Here is a 6,000-nt window from a genome sequence, read left to right as displayed (position 1 = left end):
AAATGAAAATAATAAAGTCTCATAATTTCATCAATTTTATCTCATTATTTTGACTTAACTCATTATTATGACTTTATATCTCATAATTCCGACTTCATAGCTCATAATTTCAACTTTTTATCTCATTATTTTGACTTTTTATCTCATTATTTTGACTTTTTATCTCATTATTTTGACTTATCTCATTATTATGACTTTATATCTCATAATTTCAACTTTATATCTCATAATTCCGACTTCATAGCTCATAATTTCAACTTTTTATCTCATTATTTTGACTTTTTATCTCATTATTTCGATTATTATCTCATTATTGTGACTTTATTATTTTCATTTTATTTTTTTTAACTGGCGGAAATGGGCTTCCATACATCACAGATCTACCACAACAAACATGACTGCGTGCACTTCTCAGAGGGGACGCATTTCTCGCCATAGCACCGGTGTTACGCTGTAGGTGGCGCCGTAGAGTCTCGTGAAAGCCGAACAGGCTGCGTTAGCGTCGCTTGTAATGACGTTAGCCTCCTGGATGTGTTTTTTTTTTCCGCCGTTAACGAGTTTGAATAGCAGGGACCGACATCCACGGAAACCTCCCCGGTCTGTTGAAGCACAAACCACCGTGACCTTCCCGCACATCCCAGCTCGGCGTCCTCCCGTGCAAGCCCTGACGGTAAATGTTGTTATTGTGACAGCTCGGCGGAGAGAGAGAGAGAGAGAGAGAGAGAGAGAGAGAGAGACTGCGTAACGTCACACACCGTGATGTTAGCCGTGTAGCTAGCGTTAGCATTAAACTGCCGTTAGCGTCGAACAAACGTCTGTGTTTACCATCAGGGGACACGGAGATTTATCTACGGCGATTCTCGAACCGTAATGTCATTAAGCAGTCTGAGGTTAACTTTCACTCGAGGCTGATTTAAGATGAATGTAGCTGACTTAGCGTGCTAGCGTGTTTTGTCAGGCTAAGGTCAAGAAAGCTGGCCAGTCTGACAGCTAACGCTAACTAACATGGTCCCCAGGAGTCTGTAAACGTGTTGTGTGGCAGCGTTGACTGACGCCGTGATCAAGCTGTCGTAGGAAGATGAGCTGGTGGTGTGTTTTCTTTTAGCCTCAAGAGGTGGGTACCCTGGAAGTTTCATTAGCCAAGAAGGCTAGCTCGGTGGTGAGAAATAATAATAATAATAATGGATCCACAGAGGATGTGGGTCCTTGTGTCCATTAGATTGGTTGGTTGGTGCAATGCTCTGTGACAGGTTATCAGTGTGATTGCACGAAAAGCTGATACTGCAGGTTCGGTGGCTTGGATTTAAGATTAATTAGCTTCAGTCTCAGGTAAGTGTCAATTTACTGTGTGTAATGATGACCATGTTGTCATACCTCTGCTTTTTTTTTTTTTTTTTTTTAATGCTGCTTTATATTAGTGTGTATTTGTAAGCTTGGTGCATCTCTGGTTTTGCAGATTCAGAATTGTCATAGCTGGAAAAGCTGCCTCTGTGCAATGCAATGCTCAGTGTCTTAACATACACAGCAGTGTGTTCTCTGTCTTCCATAAAAGTCGGCTTTATTCACTCGTGATTGATAGTGTCTGTATAATTATATTATCAACATCAGAATGGGATTGAAAAAAAGGGTTACTTCCTGGTTTCTCTCACCATCTGCAGGGATGTGAAGGGGACGAGTCCAAATCTCCATCCTCACAAGTTTGGGAGAGAAATCAAAAAAAAAAAAATTTCCACGTTGATAAAAGCTTGTTGCTTTAAACAGCAATGAGTACTGTAGCAACAGGATTATTACAGGATGCTTTTGCCTTTCATTTTTTAGATCCTATAAACCTTTGACTTTGTTCAGTCGATTGCTTGAAGAAGGAGAGAAGAATTAAATGTAATGGATGAATGAAAATGCATTGATAAAGACGGTCTGTTGAGGGGGGGAAAAAAAAGATTAGCACTACCTTGTCGATTTAAATCAGCAGAGACGACAGGGCAACATTAATTATAGCGTATACTGTACGTGCACTTCAGTGGTTTTATGTATTGCACAAAATAACTCAAAGCTGATTTTCCTCACATTGTTCAGGATGGTTTTCAAATCAGATGTCAGCAGCCCCCTCCCCTCCCCACCCCCCCCACCCTTTCACCAGAATGATAGGGTATTGTTCAGAGAGAAATTGATCTTGCTATAGTATAAAAACAGTGTCTCTAAAAAAATCAACAGGCCTGATGTGTGTTGTGCAGATTGTGAATAGATTAGCGATGCTCCAGCTCGACTCTGAGCGCCTATTTGATGTATCTTTGTTTGCTTGTTAAGATTGAGTTTTTTTTCTTAAATTTAAATTGGAAAATATCAGATCCTGAAATTTTCAAGACATTTTCCGGAGTGCTTGTGTAAAAGAGATGTTGGTGTCAACTCTGAAGGGCAAATCAATTTACACAGCACCATTCATACAGAGAGCAATTCAAATAAAGTAGTGATTCTAGAGTCAGTTTTGGCCCCATGTTAAAGTCAATTGGGGGGGGGCCCCTCCAACCAGTGTTCATCACCATCATGTCTGCCAGCCGTACTCTTTTTTTCCTGTTTCAGATAATTCCTCTTCATTTTTCTTTGTTGACTTTCATTAACAAACTTTGGTGTTCACGGCAATAATGCAACGCTTAGCAGGGTTATGAGAGCGAGTGATTTCAGATGGGGCCCATTTAGGGAGTTGTCCTCCTGTCATTGCACATTTTGGGCCACTGCTTTGGTTAAAGTTTGTGAGCCCTCAGGGGCCTCCTACTGGTCTGGGGCCACAAGCAGCGCCTCTGATTCAAAGTGCTTTACAGAGTTAAAAACAGAACATTAGGAAGTCGTTTTTCAGGGGACAATGCTCACACAGGTTTGAGAAATATGCCCCCTAAATGTCATATCATCACGTTTGTTTGGATACATTCTCCTTGCACACTCAGTTTAGACTGAAAGAGACGTAAATTATCTCTGGACTTGTTTCAGTGATGATGTGTGTATGGTGTTGATGAGAATTATATCAAAGCAGCTCCATTTGCAAGATTGCAAAATAAAAAAATTCTGGGGCAATTATTACTTGAAAGTATGACTGTGTGATGAAACAGTCCTTTCACAACATGAGGATAACGTCTCAGGCTTGTCGATATTGAACAAAAATCCTTTCCTGATATATTTTAGCTGAATGATGATACACAACATAAATCTCCTCCTTATTATTTTCTGCAAAGACACACAAAACGTCAGCTCAAAGTCAAATCCACATGGACCGAATGTCACACAGTCACGTTTATTAACAGCCAGCTGCACAATCCACATAGAGATTACAAAATAATACTATTAAAATAAAGTAAAAATGTTCCTTTCCTGCATATCAAAATACACACAGCTGTGGGATTTTTGTCACGCAGGGTTTATTTAGAGTTTCTCTGAGGGAGGAAGAGAGGCAGAGCCGGCTGAAGGGGGACAGACTGAGACGAGAAACAGGCTAACACGCGGCTCTAAAGATGAAACGTATAACACAACATGAACTATATCAGTATAAACTACAGGTTCTCAACACACCGCCAACTCTTTCATAAAAAAAAAAAAAAAAAAAACCAACCGAAATGTCTGATATTTTTCAACCAATCAGATTTATTTCATGAAGAATAGTTCATCTCAGACGGTACAGGACATGTGACTGAACAAAGAAACAAAACAAACGTGTTTGAAAAGCGTAGACTTTTTGACCCCCCCCCAAAAAAATAAAGCTGTGACCCATTTTTGGGTCCTGACCCATCAGTTGAGAACCATTAATAAACAATATTGTGTTAGTCTATATCTTATTTGAAAATATATTGATTAAGAACTGAAAATATCCCCCAGCCTGAATAATGTCACTGTAGTTTTTTAGATTTATGTGTTTACTTTTTTATAAATTTAATTTCAGCCTTTTTTTGCCTTTGTTTTAGTCATAGGACAGAGTAGAGTCTGAAAGGGGACAGCATCAGAAACCAGAGAGAGAGAGAGAGAGAGAGAGAGAGAGTATATGGAGCGACATGCGTTAAAGGAGCCACAGCCCGCTCTCTGCACACTAACAGCTCGGCTATCGGTGCCCCCTTAACTTTCCAGATTTTAGTTGTTTTAAAACTTTTGAATTACACCCGGGTCATTTAAGTCATCAGAAGGCTGGACGTTGTGAACGAAACAAGCCGAGCCATCGTTGGCGGCAACTCGGCTAGCAGCCCCCGAAGCGTTGAGGACATAAACTCTTCATAAAGATGAAACACAAAAACATTTAATTTTCATATAAAATACAAATCGATGGAGTTATATGCTCTGAACTCGATTTGCGTGTGAGCGTCTCATCAATGTCTCATCAGCTGATTTGACATGTCGTGAGTTTTTGTTGCTGTGGTAACAACCCAGTCTTGAATTTGTGGTGGGAAAGGAGCCGAGATGCTTGACTTGTGGTCGCCCCCGTGGTTGTTTTGATCTCATCTGATCCGTTGTGTCACTCAGATGATTGTTGATAGGACGGATTGTTATTGTGTGTGTGTGTGCATGTGTGTATGTGTGTGTGTGCTCGTGCGTGTGTGTGTGTGTGTGTGTGTGTGTGTGTGTCACTCAGCAGCTGTTGACTTCTGTCAGGGGACTGGGGCAGCAGCTGTGAATGTGTTTTCATGTTTTTTCCTCTCGTATTTTTGTGAATTTTGAGAGCGACAGATGTGTTTGGCATGTTCTCTCTCCCGCAGCGCTGCATGATACAGACACAGATCTCTACTCCGACTTTCTCTCTCTCTCTCTCTCTCCCTCCATCCCTCTCCTCCTCCTTCTCTTCATTTCCTATTGACAATCATTAGAGCTGCATGAAGATGTCAATTAATCGTTAATTCTACAACAGTAAATAAATCGCCCGCTGTTATGATCGTGCATTTACCATTCGGGTCGTTTTTTTTTTCTCACAGTCCACATGCTCACCAGATCTTATCATAATGTCACACTTTTAATCGCTTCCTCCACCTTCCAGTAGCTTCTTTCTTTTCCTTCATAAGATCTTTACTTCCTTTCTCTTTCTTTTCATTTCCTCCTCGCGTCTTTCCGTCTGATTCCACTTTATTGCCTCCTCCTGCTCTTTCCCTCCATCTCTCTTTTTCTTCATTTCCTCGATCACTTTGTCTTGTTGTCTTCATCTTCCAGTGTGTGTGTGTGTGTGTGTATGTTTGTGTGTGTGTCAGCAGTATAGCTACCTCCGACCCTTATTTATGAATATTTTGCATGGTTCTGCTACACTTCACTAATGCAACCACTCAGCAATAAGACACACAGCTGCTGACTTAAGGCGTGATGAAGATGGAGATGATAACGATGACGTCTTGGCTCCTGTCGCTGTTTACTGAAGTCTGGCATTTCTCTTGAGCCGTGACTCTGACACGGTGAGAATAGACAAGGCTGAATATCAACGGGACACTGAATCAGAACAAAACAATGAAGTCTGGAACTGCATCAGATGAATTGGAATGAATTTTGAATTGGATTATTTAATCCAGAAAGTATTTTAAAACAGCCACACCTGTTGAGCCCATCAGTTTCCTCATCAACACTGAGTGGGTGGTATAAATGTTTGGGGACCAAACCAAGTCCACATCAGACCCTGCTTCACCGTGTTTGTTTAAGGGTAGAGTCAGTAGAAATGTTTGTTGCAGCTTGTAAACCACAACATTCAAACTTGCCCCCGCCTCCTGGGCTCATCGGCCCAAGAAGCCCGCTGCAGGATGTAGTGTGTACATTTACTGCTTGTAGTTACACTGCATGCTACCACAAGCTAACCACCAGAATTTAGCACTTGCCTGTTTAACAGAAAGCAGACCAACTCCACAGGGTCCGCTCTGCTTCATCTGCTCGGCGTTTCACCTCATTGTGAGTATATTTTCTCTACTTTGCCGCTACGTACACGTCTTGTCATATTTGCTGGTTTGAATCACATCCAGTCGCTGAATTGTATCCACTCCTAAACTCTCCTGC

General features: G+C 41.2%; 1 protein-coding gene across 2 annotated transcripts in view; it reads left to right on the top strand.

Moving 5' to 3' along the window:
* The first annotated feature begins 481 nt into the window (after positions 1 to 481).
* The window catches only part of ip6k1 (inositol hexakisphosphate kinase 1), a 31,421-nt gene continuing 25,902 nt past the window's right edge, over positions 482 to 6,000 (top strand). The window contains exon 1 of one of the 2 annotated variants that reach the window (XM_065955209.1): positions 482 to 670. The gene's annotated coding sequence lies outside the window, so the exon portion shown is untranslated. Of the gene's footprint in view, positions 671 to 722; positions 1,115 to 6,000 lie in introns of those variants that run through there. The other variant, XM_065955208.1, reaches the window with a different exon arrangement.

Source organism: Labrus bergylta, chromosome 5 (assembly GCF_963930695.1).
Source record: "Labrus bergylta chromosome 5, fLabBer1.1, whole genome shotgun sequence".
NCBI lineage: Eukaryota > Metazoa > Chordata > Actinopteri > Labriformes > Labridae > Labrus > Labrus bergylta.
This window is presented reverse-complemented; position numbering and strand designations above follow the sequence as displayed.